General features: G+C 43.9%; 1 protein-coding gene across 5 annotated transcripts in view; it reads right to left on the bottom strand.

The window, feature by feature from the left end:
• Positions 1-17,677, bottom strand: part of LOC124787644 (transmembrane protein 47) — a 375,006-nt gene that overhangs the window by 100,123 nt on the left and 257,206 nt on the right. Inside the window, exon 1 of one of the 5 annotated variants that reach the window (XM_047254429.1) lies at positions 7,393-7,715. The exons of the other annotated variants lie outside the window; for them this stretch is intronic. The gene's annotated coding sequence lies outside the window, so the exon portion shown is untranslated. Of the gene's footprint in view, positions 1-7,392; positions 7,716-17,677 lie in introns of those variants that run through there. 5 annotated transcript variants of the gene reach the window in all.

The following is a 17,677-nucleotide window of genomic DNA, read 5'->3' as shown; positions in this document are numbered from 1 at the left end:
CTCTTCAACGCTACCCAGGAAAATTTTTAGGTCTAGGCCTCAATATTTTCCTGGATAACTTGTATGACAACTCGTCTAAAAGAATAAATCTGTTGATACAGGTTGCAGTCGTTATTCAGAGATGATGAAGCTTACAGAGGAAAGACTACGACGACGACAAGAACGACAACAACAAAAAGATCATTATCTGCTGTAAGTTCAGATAGTAAGTTTCGTGCCACCATGTTTGGAATAAATTGCTCTAAGATTTAAAGAATTACACTGAAACATGACACAAAAATTCATCCCCTTCATACGTTTGTTTTGAGTCGTCATGCGTCGAGCGAAGTAGCAGACCGTTTGAGTAACGGAACCAGGTTCAAATCTTGATCCGAACCACTTATTCACTTTCTAATTAAAGGTTCTCAAGAATGTATTCTGGTTTACAGGGATGCTAGATAACAGCAGAATTATTACTGTTGTTCCAAAGTGTAAACACACACGACCGCTTTGTTGTTTACTCTTAAAGTACGCGCCTTTGCAACATGGACAGAGTGGACTTGGTAATAGGAAGAATATGGAGTGTACTCATACAGAAAACATTGTGTCCGTACCTCAGGAAACGGCGGTCACATATAAGGCATCAATTATCTCTTAATATTAGGTAATACTTTCCTGATAATACTCAAATTTCTATTTACATACAGATCAGAGCATAAATTAATTTTAACACCAAAAATTCGGGTTTTGTTTACTGTGAGGTTACATAACACATCGCAAATTTGTTTTCTTAATTGCTGTTCAGCAGCTCTGACGTTTCTATGTACTTTAGAACCATTATCGATCCTTCCCTGTTAACAGATTTACACTTACGATGTTCAACTATTGGTGTTTTACTCGTAAATGATATGAAACAAGGGTTTCCTTAGAGGGAGGAAAACACGGATGAGTACAAAAGGTCGACAGAGTAACTCATCGAGAAGAAGACATTTTCGATATCGTTCTTTGTAACGTGTGAGTGTTTACTACTGGTATTATGCCGTACCCGTCAACATACATATCTCTGACATTAATATCTCACGCTGCTCCACTGCTGCGAACAACTTATGGCTTCAAGAGAGAGAACAGAGGAAGGCGTTTACCGCTGACACTGAGCGTTGTGTGAATAGTCTTTGAGCTGACGTCACCCACTTTCGATAAAGTGAATGCAGTTGGAAACCTGACATTTGTTACGAGGCAAGTATCGCAGCTTCAAAGGCTAAAACCGAAAATAAAACGATTTCATAATACGGGAATGGGTGTTCTGACAGTCATCAAAGTCATTAGTCTGAAAAAAAAACTGCATTTGTAAACAACCGCCATTTGAAGGTTAACGAATCTAAAGGCTACATAACCAGAAGTCGCTGACGACACATTACCGTGTAACCGATAATTACAACCAGCTGAATGGAAAGACAGAGGAAACAGAAAATGCAAGTTGTATCTTAGAGACACCCCATTCTCAGCAGCGCATTGTCAGCTTTCAGCCGTCTCATGTCTACACGAATCTACCCACAAGAATGCTTGGTCGACGTCATTTGACATTTCATCTACAAGGAAGGACGAATAGTATGTCTCACTGACGGTGAGCCCATTAGAGATGAAGCAAAACGTACAGTTGCGAAGTATGAGAAAGGAAATAGACAGTAAACTTTCCAAATGAACCATGCCGGAAATTTCATCAAGCGATTTAAACAAAACACGGAAAATGCAAATTGAGCGGCTAGATGCGGATCTGAAAGCCGTCCTTTGGACTACGAGCCCAGATCATGAACCACTGCCCCACTAGGCTTGGCATTTCGTCAAAAATTTGCGCAATACGGAAAAGAAAATCGTGCTTATTCGGTTCGGTGACAAGTCAAATCTTTACGTCTGGCGTCAAAAACTGTAGTAGTATGAAGTGCCAATTTGTCATGTCTAAAAGAGTAATGTGTAGATGTCAAAATATCGAATCTGCAATCGTTACTCTTTGTTCCCAGTTAACATGTACACGAAAACATTTGTTTCAGCAAAATTATTTAGACGGAGATGCCCTATTCCTAAACAGAGTCAAGAATGTCAAATAATTTGGGAACGATACTAACACATCACAAAGCTGCCACGAAAGTGGCAGAAAATAACACTGACGCAGATATGAAAGTGTCCGCCTCCGTAGCTGTCAGCGTAAATGGCTGCCGTGCGGAGGAACCGGGTTCGATTCCCGGTACTGCCATCAATTTTTTTTTCGTGGTGGGAAGACTGGTACGGGATGCTCTCAGCTTCGTCATGCCAACTGGGAGCTACTTGTGTGAGAAGCAGCGGCTCCAAGGTTTAGCAATTCGGCAAAACGTCCGGGAGAGATGGTTGCTGACCACCTGCCCCTCTACACACCAAGGTAGAGGATGACACAGTGGCCGGTAGCCAGCCTTCGGAATTCCAGGGCCTGAACGAGGAGCTCCTCTAATATGAAAATAGGATATTGCAAGGGATTTTTTTGAACCAATAAACTCCTTTAAGCGAGCCCGGATAGCTCAACCAGTAAGATCACTGTCAGCGAAAGTGCAGTTTTAATCTGCCAGGAAGATTTTTATTGTCATCCATCACACGTATCAAAATGCAAAGAAGACAATGCTAGATCACCGTTCGTTCTACTGTTACAAGTTAGCAACAATTTTCTTCATAGAACATAGGTAACGCAAAGAATTTCACTATGATTAGCTTCAGTATTCCAATGCAACATTAATTTTCAAATCGATGCCAACGAGTGTACTTCTGGGGAATGGATTACACGATAAATTTTACTCTGGGAAATGAAACGATTCATTGCCTCTAAGAGTGAGTCCCCGCAGTTTTAAACGCATCTCAGCATAAATCCACGTCACAGGGACTTGCGCGTTGCGTACGTTTTGGTCTATTTTTGCTCCGATTTTAGCTCCCTCGACATGTGAGATCACTAGCATAGCGAAGCCCCCACGGCCAGCCTGCAGCGGTACGAGGTGTTTGCTTCTGCTAGTCCGCACCAGCTGGTGGCTATTTCTGACAAAACCTACAAGCAATAAGGCGCCTGGACTCTCATTTGGGAGAGTCGAGGTTCAAACATCCGATTAGCAAACCACACCTTAGTTTTTTGCTATCTTCATAAATCACTCAAGGCGTGTGCCAATATATTTTCTGTAGGTAGGCCATGCTTCGATTTTCTGCCCCGTCGTTGTCCAACTGATCTAGTTTGATTAATGAAACACGTATAGCAGAATGTGGATGACGCATAAGAAGCAGATGCACTCCTAGAGTCTGGATCGGCCGCAGCTGATTTCTTCTCCAGACTGTCGACACCACGGCTGTCCAACGCGCAGCCGGCGGGCCACATGTGGCCCAAGAAGTGAGTATCTATCACACGATCTACTTTATGGTAACTTACGATAAAATTCTATTCTAAATTCCCGCTCCACCCCAATCTCTCTCTCTCTCTCTCTCTCTCTCTCTCTCTCTCTCTCTCTCTCTCTCTCTCTCTCTCTCTCTCTCTAACATTTTTTAATCGGCGTGTTAGTGTTAACCATATTATGAGCTGTCTAAAAATAATCGTCTTCTTCCAACGTAGCGCAGGTAAACTAAAATGTTGGACACCCCCTTGTCTGAATATTTACCACCTTGCAAATAGTCACATTCCTCTAGCGTCTCTGATTCAAATTTGGATCAGAAGTACTCGAAAGTTGTCCTTACACTCACAGTACTTACTAATATTTTCTCGAAATTTCAAGTAAAAATGTATCTTACTGTGAAAAAATTAATATAAATCGACTGACAATTAAGATGTCGAACAGATAACTCTAAGTCCTGTAGGTGATATCAAATCTTGGATTACAATGAATAAATTTGGTTCTAATAATGTCGAGCAACTTGGGATTTAACATATCATTCGCTCTCAACGAAGAACACAAGTGGTAGTTGCTCGTCATGTTAATACTCAAATTTCTATTTATACACATCAAAGCACAAATTAATTTTTAACACACAAAAATTAGGATTTGTTTACTGTGATGTTACATAGCAAATTTGATTTCGTAATTGCTGTTCAGCAGGTCTAACGTTTGTATTTACTATACAGCCACTATAAAAACTTCACTGTTGACAGATTTATACTTATGTTCTTCAACAATTGGTGTTTTACTCGAAAACGATATGAAACAAGGATTTCCTTAAAGGGAGGAAAACACACAAGTGTACAAAAAGCTCGATAAAGATGGAGTATCTCTTCGAGAAGAACATTTGCGAGAGAAGCCTCCGTATTTTATTCTTTGTGAGTATCAGTGCGATTACTGTTTAGCTTATGTCTCGTACTCCGTGAAAGGTACACGAAATGCAAAGACAATGGGAAGTCAAAGGCTTGCTTACTACGAACAAAAGAAACGTGGCACACTGCCTATGATTTCGAAACTATTGTACCTGGGCGAGCATGGATTTGTTGGAAAGTAATCCTCTTCGGTAAGATTGGCTCTACTTATTTTTTTTTTTTTAAAGTTTGCCGAGTTGTCATGAATTACCGGGTACAACTGTATGGTTTAGACTTTCGCTGGTGTCATCAGTAAAAATTTTATAGGCTAACTAAATGGCTATATCTATAATATCCCACTGTTGTTTTTCCATCTTGAAATTTCAGCAACTACAACAGACGACTGGTAACATTCCAAGTGACTAATCAACAATAAAGTCTACATCCGAGGATACCATCTATGTTTCCTGGAAATGATCCATTGGACATTAGTCTCTTACAGTCTTCTTTGTACCAGTACACAAAAAATTTGCCCCATGTCTTTAACTTGAGAAACATACAATGTATCACGTAAATTAACACATGACTGACCTTAAGAAGTTATAGGACATTTCAAGGCCAAATGGTCAGATTTCAAATAGTTACTAACATTTTACAATCCATCGTTTGGGGTAGTAATTTTCCAAAACCTCTGCCTACCCAGCGACATATTTATGTAAACGTAGATTTATGACATTGCACAGTAAATCAAACGTTTACAATAATCAGGATTTTTTTCGCGTCATAAAGTTCGAGAAACGGGATAATATTGAACTATCAATCCGTCTATTCATGAGCTAAACTGGTGGAGCGCTCGTAGTTTTACCACTAAGCAGCACTTCGGAAAGTATGCCTAAAACCGATTTTCGTTGCTGTACCTGGCAAAAGGAAACTGAATTGGAAGGTGGAGCATAACTCATGAGATATTACTGGCCAGCAGCAGCAGATAAACAATTCAAAATTTTATACGAGGAATGGGAAAGGAAAAATGGAAAGCAACACGTACGATTTAGAGCCTGAGAGAAGGGGTTGTTGCTGTTTGTCATTTATATCCATTACAGTAAAACTTGGACAACGTTAAAAACAAATGGGTCGATCAAAAAGTTTCCATTCGAAGACAGTGCAGTCCAGAATAGGAATGCCAATTACGCAACATCGCTGTGGGCAGTGAGGCTCATCCCACCGACGCACCAGATTGAAGACAGCAGTTTCGTAAAATACTGTGTCCTGCTCCGTGAAGTAGCCGGAACTGCCTGCTGCACATCGTCGTCCGACAGGAATCTTCGACCTATCGAGGTCCTTTTTAAGGCAGCCACCCCCCCCCCCCTCCCCACCCAAAAAAAGTAACCTCACTTTAGTCCTGTTTGGACGCATTTGGAAATAACGTCGCCGCTTTTCACGTTCCCACAGTCACCGCGCGTTCGTCAGAAAGACAAGAATGCCACATAAATCCCTAACCCAGTCCTTATATATCCGCATCAGAGTCGCGCTACTTTGCATGTATGCAGGAGCAACGCCCTCAAACGGAAATTTTATCGCCTCTTATAGATACAATTTGTTGATAAAAACGTTTTCAAAATGAATGTTTGAAGACAGGTGTTAAATGAAAGGTAACACTAAGATTTCTTCAGTAAACGCTGTAATGGAGACCAATACTGCGTATTTTGCATGTGAGATGGATTTTCCATCTGTAACAACGTTTGTCTAACCTCGGAGCGGATATGGTTGAAAGCCAACGTAGCATCATCGCAAGGCGGCGCTGATATTATGGCAATGCTAAATTTCAATGATTGTGAGATCTCCGCGAATACCTTCGACACTTTTATTGGTACCCATAGAGCACACACGCTCGGCAAAACGTGAAATGAAATGAACTTTAGTGAGATATGTTGGCTGGATAAGCGTCAACAAATTGACAGATTAATCTAAGGCCAAGTGTTTTAACCTTGTCCTTCAACAACCCGTCCACCGTCCCAAACAGAATATAGTTTAAGTTTTCCTTAAAAGCCTGTTTCGCGTTTCCGTAGCACTAATAATTAACACAGTTCAGTACTCCGACAAGAAATTCTCTCTGTGCGCTGCCGTAACTACTTTCTCAACAAATCTAACTTAGAAGAACAGTATGCAAAGCGAAGCTGAATCCTCTTGTGAGAGTCATGCACTACATATGGTATTGTTACATGCGACAAGAGCTATCATTAATGCGTTCGCGACGTCTCAAAAGACAGAGCAAGCCAACGAAAACTGCTTACGAATCTTATGCATTATAGTTAACGTCTGGGCGTAAATCTGTGGTCACACTGAAAAGTCTGAGGCTGCAGCAGTGCGTCAATGCCGAGACAAGAACGAACTATGCAAGTACATATTGTTTCACCGACAGTACAGACGCAGCCGCTCCAGTCAGCTCATAGAGGGTGCATTTCAAACAACGTAAAACAGTTTACAGTCGCAACACATCGCAAATGTTATACAATGGTCTTATACTAGGTCACATTTTCAGAAATTAACTCTAAATGATCACCAGCGACATTATATTGTGGAAGGTCTGAAGAGTTAAAAATTTCCATTTGGGGAACTAATCAAAATGCTGCGTCTATGTGCGTAGTAACTAGTTTTTTTACAGTCTTCAACTTATATATGATAAAGCGCCAGGGCATTACAACTTCCTTTTCTCCGTTACTGTTCGAGAATAATTTGAAGTAGGGTTAACACTGCAACGAAATAGGACTTCCTCCAATTACTGATCCGTTATACAATATAGCGGAGGACAGCGGAGAGATGTATCATATCAGGCGGGCGTCATTTCTCGACGTGTTTGAAATAACTGTGTTGCCCCTATACAGAGGAAGAAACCACACTGAACACCAGCAGCGTCGACTGTGAGAAAACTTCTCTGGCAGTGGTACCTACGGAAGGAACGGCCGTGAACCGTGGAGACTAATAAGCAAGACCCTCTCGCTAGGCTAATCAGTTCCATTATGACAAGCAAGGACCGCCACTGCGAATCGGCAGGTAGACAAACACACGCTGCACACCAAATCTGTCTCTCCAGTGAAGTGATTCACCCGACAATTACGTTAACACACCTGGAAAGAAAGCAGTTTCGTCGAGTGTGCCTCTGACCGGCCGCAGCAGGACGAATAGGAATTACTGTATTTACGGCTGAAACAAAGGCACAGTCTTTGCAGCAATCGCGGGCGTAGCCTCCTCTACTAATCGACTAGTGCTCTGACTTCTGAATACGCATTCTGAACGTCGACTGCAGGAACTTCGGAACCTCTAAGAGCGCACGCACACACGCAGTCGGATCGCGAGTAGCGAGCCGGAGGAGCGAGTGTTGGCAGAGTGTGGAGCCCGGTCCGGCGGAGGAGATTACGCCTGCTGTAGACACTGGCCGTCGGCAAAACGAATCGACTGGACTGGAGCTTTACTCGACACGTCGCGAGACACGCGGGAGGCGGCGCGGGGCTCCCGCGGGATGCGAGCGACGCGGCGGCCGACTGGCGGCGGCGGCGGCAGCCCCCGCCCGCCAGCGGGAGGCGGCGGGCGGAGCGCCCGTGACGTCACGCCCAGATCGATCCCGAGCGAGCGCAGGCTCGGACGCCGCGCCGCGCCCGCCGGAACGCCGCCATCGCGCACGCGCACTGCCTGCCTGCGTTAAAGCCGACGATCACCTAACTACTCTTTATCGACAGCATCCGAGGGTTGCCGCTTATCTGGCTTCTCCGAGATACGATCACCGATGCGCTACTGCGCGCCGTGAACTATAGAGGACAGCAATGTAACTTCCTCGAAACAAAGAGCTCTCCAGGGCCTAATCACTTGCCGTTATAACGGAAATCGGCTTTTGAGTAATGCAAACAGGAGCAGCCAAAGATTTGGTGCTGCATCAGCGTTTTGCACAGCAACACGCGCACGTCGCAAACAGTGGCTTACTTCCTTCCCACTACAGTTCCCAAATGTGACGAATCAGAGAACGGTGGCACTGCGGTTGCTTCGTACTCGTCGACTCGTTCTCTCTTACTGAAACGTGAGACTAGTTCGACTTAGTAAAATTTTGGAAATTTGTGGTATGGTCTTATGGGATCAAACTGCTGAGGTCATCGGTCCCTAAGCTTACATACTACTTAATCTAACTTAAGCTAGGGACAACACACACACACACACACACACACACACACACACACACACACACACACACGAGGGAGGACTCGAACCTCTGACTTAGCACAGAAGTTGAGTGTATGACGTTGTTGTAAAGGAGCACTGACAGGGCAAAGATGACCGACTCTCGGCATCAGATAACCTCTGACGAAGCAACGTTTTGAGAGATTGTGGAGAACAAAAAATGAACGTTAAGTTCTGTAGTGTGTACAACTGCAAATGTGCTCCATGAGAGGAACAGAAGGAGTTCGATGCGACAGCCCTCGCTTCTGACTAAGAACACACAAAACTCGTCCAATGCAATCTCGTTGTGTTCTTGCTTACTCTACTTCTACCGTGAGGAAACGAGTGCACTGGCGAACTAATACAGTGCATACAGCAATGTCACTGTTGCATTCCCTCGACAAAAACACGTTGTGTATTCTTTTGGTTATGTTAACTTCCGCTTATGGGCTAATTGCAGGTAGTGCAGTGTATCATTTGTTCTAGTAACTTTTTCGATGACTGCTGCAATGTTATTAAAATTATTGACCATCATTTATAGGATACCCTTCAGCAACGTGTCCTTTTTCCTTATACTGTCGTCAACGGACACAGCAATGTGTCTAAAGTGTGTGTCTCGACGTAATTGTTAGACATTATCTCTACAGAGATTAAATACTAAAACACAGCGCCGGGCGCGGTGGGCGAGCGGTTCTAGGCGCTTCAGTCCGGAACCACGTGGCTGCTTCGGTCGCTGGTTCGAATCCTGCCTCGGACATGGATGTGTGTCATGTCTTTAGGTTAGTTAGGCTTAAGTAGTTCTAAGTCTAGGGGACTGATGACCACAGATGTCAAGTCCCATAGTGCTTAGAGCCATTTCAACCAAAAACACAGCACTCTTTTAAAAGACACACACACACACACACACACACACACACACACACCACCTTATATAAAGCAGTGTGTGTGTGGGGGGGGGGAGGGGGGATTTCCTCCCACGCCCCTGGGTCAGTGACAACCAAATTTGGCACAGAAAAAGCAGGCTTCAAAAGTATCAGTACCTTGGGTTTTATAATCTCCTAGCTCCAATAGGACTTACGGTAAATGCAAAAAGGTATTCTTGCCAGACCCTCGCATATGCTGCCCTGCACGACAGCCCTGTTGTGTCGGAACAGTATCGACCTGCCAAATCAGCCTGTTTTACAGAGCTGCCTACGCCTCACTGCCAAGAAACAAGTGTTCCGGGCCTCGACATGTAAGCTGCCTTGCATGACACGTGTGATGTGTTTCAGTACTCGGAACTTGGTCCTGAAACTCATTGAAGAGTACACGTTCTTTCAGTATGATGATGCTTGTTATCAGTGCAAGAAGTATTCGTAAATGGTGCAATTTGCGACAGACTAGCGTCCCTAAAAGAAGACACATTGTGAGGACTTTCCCAGGATGCATGTGCAAGGATCTGAACCTTTCCGGGAAGAGGGAATACACTTTATTTACACTGGTAGTTTTTTTTCCAACTGTCACAGGGTTCATGCTAAAGCCACAGCGTTTCGTTGCCGCTGGCGCCAGAAAATATGAATTCTTCCTTTTCTCAACGTACTGCTCAATACGTTTTGTCATTTTTTTAAGTCACCTGTTCTTCCAGCAGTTGACGTGCGACCACTGTACGAAATTTATCTGGTACTACACTGAAGCGCCAAAGAAACTGGGTATGGGCATGCGCATTCAAATACAGAGTTATGTAAACTGGCAGAATACGGCGCTGCATGTACAAGACAACAAGTGTCCAGTGCAGTTGTTTGATCGGTTGCTGTTGCTACAATAGCAGGTTATCAAGATTTGAGTGAGTCTGAACGTGGTATTACAGTCGGCGCACGAGTAAGGGTACATAGCATCTCCGAGGTAGCGATGAAGTGGCGATTTTCCCGTACGACCATTTGACGAGTGCACCGTGAATATCAGGAATCCGATAAAACACCAAATATCCGACATCACTGCGGCCGGGAAAAGATCCTGTAAGAACGGGACCACTGACGACTGAAGAGAATGGTTCAACGTGACAGAAGTGCAACCTTTCCGCAAATTGCTGTATATTTCAATGCTGGGCCTTCAACAAGTGTCAGAGTGTGAACCATTCAACGAAACGTCATCGATATGGGCTTTCGGAGCCGAAGGCCCACTCGTGTGCCCTTGATGGCTGCATGACACAAAGTTTCAAGCCTCGCCTGGGCCCGTCAACACCGACACTGGACTGCTTATGACTCTAAACCTGTTGCATATCATAAATATCACGTATCATAAATATAGCACGTTACCCAATTTCTCCTCACAGTCATTTTAAACATTGATGAGATTATCAGTGCTTGCCCCAAATTTAAATACACCTTAGCAGTAAATAAACTGCTGAAATAATGTTTCAACACTTATATGCAATCCATCTTAGCGTTTCAGTGTTTTTCCGTAAATTGTCGCTTTTCATGAAACCCACTGTGCAACCCGTGGTGACGCAAAGAGAGCCCTTTGCTTTTATATCCATAGATTAGCAGTTCTGGAGTTCATGTGGTGCACGTTTACACTAAGTGAATAAAAACGAGACATGGGCGATGTGAGCTGGAATGTAAGTCATTCAACTATTTCACAACGCCTCACCTGCCAACACTGTGCTGAAGCACTGTCCAGCTTATTTTTAACCAAGGAAAATCTGAAAGCTGCCGAACTAGTTTATTCACCCTGCCAATGTGTAGATCTCTCGTGGTCATTGCTATTCTGGCACAGTAAAGGTAATATGATACTGTACACCCCTCCCCTTTCGGTTTAACTACTATGTCAGCCACCTACGTCCTGTCGTGAGGCGCACACAGAAAACCAAGTGTAACGCCCCCAGGATGCTGTCACATCTCTCTGTCGGACACAAGGATCGTGTGAGAATGGGAAGACAAGTGATTTGGAGCTGGTGCACAGCAAGCTGCGTTCAAGGAAATCCACCATCCAAACGTGGTCCACCTCACGCCAGCCACACCGATGGAATTAAGTGAACAGGAACAGGACACTGTCCACTGACGTACAGTTTCCTTCTCCAGTGCGATGCTCCACCAACGTGCGAAGTTTGTGGAAACTACTTCTGGTAGAACTTATTGTAAGTGGGCGCCTGGATAGCCATGCGTGTAAAAGCGCCGCTTCCCAGATGGGGAACTACGTCGGCCACGGATCGAATCCGCCCAGCGGATTAATGACGGGGGTCGGTGTGCTGGCCAGCATGGATGTGGTTTTTATGCAGTTTCCCACATTCCAACAGAAGAATACCCCGCTGGTTCAGATGGAGCTGCATCCACTGACAGCGAGGTGTGCACCTCCGTTCCAGTCCCTGATAGGATCTTTTTTTCGACCACTGTTCTTAAGCCGCGTTATGTGGCTGCGATTGTTACACCACTCCTCGTAGCCAGATTGGACAGTCCACATTGATATACCAATAAATTATTCACGGTGTCGTCTAGAGAAATTACGACAGCTCTATTCCGACGTTCTTTTACGTACCCAAGTATCTGATCCATGTTACTGTACCGATTCCATAAAATTGACTGGCACAGAAGCCACTTCACTTCCAGACAAGTCAGCGATGGTGGGTCAATGACCACATCGTACCAGTTCTATCCCATCTACATGCTCCAAAGCGATCAATGTGGTAATACACTGACTAGCGAGATTAGCTGAACCAATCACAAGAACGTTTTTCCAAACGATGGGTGGATTTTAATACGCGAGACAGCTGCAGTCAAACTGATCTTATCAGTCACGAACCAGATACTTCTGTCAGCACAGCCAGACATTTGAACAAATCTGTTAATGTTTGTCCCTGGCGTATCGTCATAACAGTTTCCTTGCGAGAGCGGACATCAAGATATGCATGCTGATACTCCAGGGCGCTTATGAAAATGCTGTTGAGTATCCTAAATCCGTCATCATCGTACTTCGCCACTTTAAGATGTTTCTGAATGGACAATCTAGCAAATGGAGGACTCTAAATAATGGCCTACTTCAGTCCTGGCTCCCATTCCGTTGAACCTGTATATCTGTGACACGCCAGACACGGATTCCATGAAAATCCAGTACGCAGACTATCCACCATTAGTCTTCCGGAGTGAAGATCTTAAGCACTGTGAGAATATGGTGACAAGTGATCTGCCGAATTTGAGTCATTACTTCCATAAGTGGAGATTTCATGCCTAGCCTAAATAAAACTGGGGTTACTGCATTCCATCTAAATAATAAAGAAGCGCAAAGGAAGCTACATGTGCCTTTCGATTGCATTGAAGCATGACCACAACCCAATACATCTAGTAACCACTCTGGATCGGTCCTTAACATTCAAACAATTATGCATCAAATTATCTAAGAAGTTTGACTGAAGAGTGAATCTACTTAACAAGATTGCTGGAAGCACTTAGGGCGCGGATACCTTTTTTTTGGGTGGGGGGGGGGGAGGGGAGGGAGGGTTCTTAAGCAACTGCCCCCGAGCCAATAATGTCTCCACAAGAGCCCTTAAGGCTCATCATACACTACATCAAACGCGAGATGAACCAACCAATTTGCTCCATTTGCCTAAGAAAGAGAAAATGTGAAATATTCATACTTTGACTCTGTTCTGTAGGATAGTTACACTACGACGATCCTTTTTTTGGGTATACAAATGGTTCCTAGCCCAAAGGCTACCCAGAACACTTAACCCTACCTTTCTATCACCAACAGAATCCTAGGTGGGAGCCCACGGTTTTATGGGGAGCGTTTTGGAACACATTAGGAAGCGCAAGCTATTGCATCCTTATCGATACGTTCTTTCGACATCACCTCCAAGTGGCGACGACCCTCGAGCGGACATCCATCCGACAATGTTCCCTTGGTTTAAGATCCAACAATGAAGATTGAGGAATTTCAACTACCTAGTCGAAGCTGAACTGCCTCAAGATGCATCAAGGGAGATTTCCGTTCATGTGCTGATTAAGATTGTGGAGTGGAGGAGCAAACAATAGAACACATTGTTAAGGAGTGCCTACTTCGAGCATTTGATGGTGATTTGACGACTCTATACCAAGTGATCCCGAGTGCTCTTGACTCGTTGTAAAATTTGGATATTTCCATTTGACTGTAGATACTTCAGTGTACTTTTGATGCCACACGACGTATTATCATCAACGTCATCGAGCAACACATACAGCACCATGATCACCGCAGCACGGGTGTGAGAAGTTTCAGGTATTTAAACTGTCTTAGAACCAGCATCCGCAGCACTACTCGGTTAATTTGGAGCACGACTGCTAAGTGTATTTCTAGAGAAAAAGCGCCGCTGCAGGAAACTGAACAAAGAGCTCACTTAGCACTTGAAACAAAAGAACTCCGATTAAAAGGGCGGAAGGAAGGAGGAGGGAGAGTTGGCGCGGCGGCGATTGCAGCTATCGCGGCTGCCGCACGCAGAACAAAGCACGGCCGGCAGCCACCGCCGCCCGCCCCTGCCGCCTCGCCTCACGCCAACCAGGCTGGTTTGCTGCTCGACAGTTCGAGGTCTGCGTCGATGCGTACATCTGCAGATAGCCTCGGCAGCAATTGCTCAGCAGGTAAAAGGCTGAGCCGATGCGGCTATCCACCGGTATGCCAGCGAATATCCGCAAAAAAATATTTCGTTTTTGTTAAAAGTTGCAGGTCAATGTCAGCGCAACGATTTTCGTCTATCTGCATAAAATAAGATCAATAACAACTATTATTATCGTTTGAAGTTATTAATAAAGGAAATTAATGTCCTGTAGAGGCCGTGATCATAGTGAATATTTTGTGAATAAAACCGTCTACATAGCTTATTAAAATTCCTTTACTTATTACGTCGTTTCCCCTACTGTCATCATCAAATATCAAAAAGCTTAGAACTTACAAAAGAAAGTTCCGTGTCAGTACTAAACTCTACGCCTAATTTGGTCAGTTGCCCCTATTAGACATAAATGTTAGTACTGACACACTGCTTTCTTTTGTAAGTTATAAGCTTTTTGATACGCGATGGCAGTAGTCAAAACGCCGCATAAGTAAAGAAATTTTAGTAAGCTATCTAGACTGTTTTATTGACAAAATATTGCCTGAAGTGTGTAATACACTGAAGAGCCAAGGAAACTGGTACACCTGACTAATATGTAGGGCCACCACAACACGACGTGGCAGCGACTCTACTAATGTCTGAAGTGATGCAGGAGGGAATTGACACCATGAATCCTGCAGGGCTGTCCATAAATCCGTAAGAGCACGAGGGAGCGGAGATCTCTTCTGAACAGCGCGTTGCCCGGCATCCAGATATGCTCAATAATGTTCATGTCTGGGGAGATAGGTGTCCAACGGAAGTGTTTAAACTCAGAAGAGTGTTCCCCGGAGCCACTCTGTAGCAGTTCTGGACGTGTGGGGTGTCGCATTCTCCTGCTGGAATTGCCTTAGTCCGTTGGAATGCACAGTGGACATGAATGGATTCGGGTGATCACACAGGATGCTTATGTACGTGTCACCTGTCAGAGTCATATGTAGACATATCATGGGTCCCACATCACTCCAACTGCACACGCCCCACACCATTACAGAGCCTCCACCAGCTTGAACAGTCCCCCGCTGACATGCAGGGACCATGGATTCATGAGGTTGTCTCCGTACCCGTACTAGTCTACCACTTTTTGAAACGAGACTCGTCCGACCATGCAACATGTTTCCTGTCATAAGCAGTCCAATATCGGCGTTGACGGGCCCAGTCGAGGCGTAAAGCTTTGTGTCGTGCATTCAAGCCCAGATCGATGATGTGTCGTTGAATGGTTCGCACGCTGACACTTTTTGATGGTCCAGCATTGAAATCTGCAGCAATTTGCAAAAGGCTTGCACTTCTGTTACGTTGAGTGATTCTCTTCAGTTGTCGTCGGTCCCGTTCCTGCAGGATCATTTTCCGGCCGCAGATATGTCAGAGGCTTGCCGTTTTACCGGACACCTGATATTCACGGTACACTCGTGAAATGGTCGTACGAGAAAATCCCCACTTCATCGCTACCTCGGAGATACTCTATCCCATCGCTCATGCGCCGACTATAACACCACGTTCAAATTCACTCAAATCTTGATAACCTGCCATTCTAGCAGCAGTACCCGATCTACCAACTGCGCCAGACACTTCTTGTCTTATATAGGCGTTGCCGACAGCAGCGCCGTATTCTGCCTATTTACATCTATCTGTATTGAATATGCATGCCTATACCAGTTTCTTTGGGGGAATGGACTGTCACTATATTCGTTTCAATGCACACTAAAATGATGCATGTAGTATTCAATGAACTGTGGATGAAGTTCAACCAACAGGCATTACATGCATTGAGCGAAAATAATAGTGCATTGAAAATGGCTAGTTTCAAGCTCAAATCTAGATTTGCCAATAAAAATTAAAAAGGACGACTGACAGCTGAAATCTATTATTTACAAGTCAACATAACAGCCGCTGCGTGCAACAGTCTTCTGAATGGAAGGTAGTCTGAGTCTTCTTGTGTGATTGGCTGGAATTTTGTACACCAATGTTGAGTTGCAACACACACAGTGCCATGGATTCGCTTGCTCAATACTTCTCACTCACTGCGGTGTGGTACATCGTGTAAAGTGTCTCAAATATAGGACTGTTCTCGCGTGCCGAAGTACCCAACACAGTGATTCCTGCCACCCGGGCGTTTGTAAGTGAAGCAGTTTTGTGTATTTGCAAAAAATGATACATCGCCTTTTTCGTAGAAAATCTGCAATCAATGCTTGGACAACATTTTATTGCCCGTCTAAACTGTACGTATTCTTGAAATTTTGTAAAAACTGCACGCTGTAGCCTTATGAGCTATATGAACAATGTGGATGTTAAAACACCAGTATGTTGTTCTGTGAACTAGCATGTAAATTTGCTGATGAATAGGACTGATTACTCTCGGCACCGTCATACTCTGACCTGCCTATAGTACGTATGGGACCGAAATCACAATTTTGAAAATAAATGCAATTTGGACGGATAATAAAAACTGTTTCGTAAATTCTGTAGTGGCTTCTACTGGCTATGTGTGTTCTAGAGTTTGTTCGATACACATTTCACATATCATCATTCTCGATGTATGTTATGATGTGAAATGTGTCAACAGAACAACCGCGCGCGTGTGTGTGTGTGTGTGTGTGTGTGTGTGTGTGTGTGTGTGTGTGTGTGAGAGAGAGAGAGAGAGAGAGAGAGAGAGAGAGAGAGAGGGAGAGAGAGAGAGAGAGAGAGGGAGAGAGAGAGAGAGAGGGAGAGAGAGAGAGAGAGAGAGAGAGTGCAAATTAGTGAAAATGTATTTTCTGCAGAGATGTGAGAGGAGTTGGGGGTGGATTGCGGATTGATATATATTTTTTGAGCGGGCGTAGGGGGGGGGGGGGAGGGGGGAGATGGTGATTGCAGGAACGAAACAAAGGGGACATTTGGCACCAGATACAAGGAACACATGAGAGCATGGAATTATAACTTTTTCACAACACTTACACCGACCCCATCATAAACTTACCACAGACATGGAAATCGTAAGACTAAACAACAACAAAAAGCACTTCCTCACCTTACAGGAGAACTACCACGTTCAAAAAAACCATAGTGGCTCCATTTACCATTACCATCTTCTCCCAGTTTCTTTCTTATAAATCACCTTCCCCACAAAAAATAATAAAAATACATCGATCAACAACTCGCAATCACCCCCTCCCTTCGCATCAGATCTCCTCTCACATCTCTGCTGAACATCCAAGACATTGTCACTAATTAAATTACTTTGTATAATCACAGCTGTTTCTTCACTCACCTGCTTAATATCACTATCTTATCTGTTAGTAATTTAGGATCTATTAAAGACAAGATTATTTTGTTCTACCACATCTTTGGAATGTGTCACCAAAGTTTACTGACCAATTGTTCGCTTGTATGAACAACTGTTATAATTTGTCTATAATACATTAGTTAATGTGTCACATATTTTTAGCCTAGTTAAATAATCTCACACCGCATTTACAATGAAATAATCCCTCATGTTTTATTCTCAATTCTAGCATTAAACAATTTTCATCTCCGTAAACGTAGATACTCTGTAGATGCACTAGTTTAAAATTTTTGAGTCAACAAAATTTAACTGCACCACACACTGATGTTTGTACCTGATGATAGCGTTA

This window comes from Schistocerca piceifrons, chromosome 3 (assembly GCF_021461385.2).
Source record: "Schistocerca piceifrons isolate TAMUIC-IGC-003096 chromosome 3, iqSchPice1.1, whole genome shotgun sequence".
Classification (NCBI taxonomy): domain Eukaryota; kingdom Metazoa; phylum Arthropoda; class Insecta; order Orthoptera; family Acrididae; genus Schistocerca; species Schistocerca piceifrons.
The sequence above is the reverse complement of the archived record's forward strand: the minus strand, read 5'-3'. Positions and strand labels throughout refer to the sequence as shown.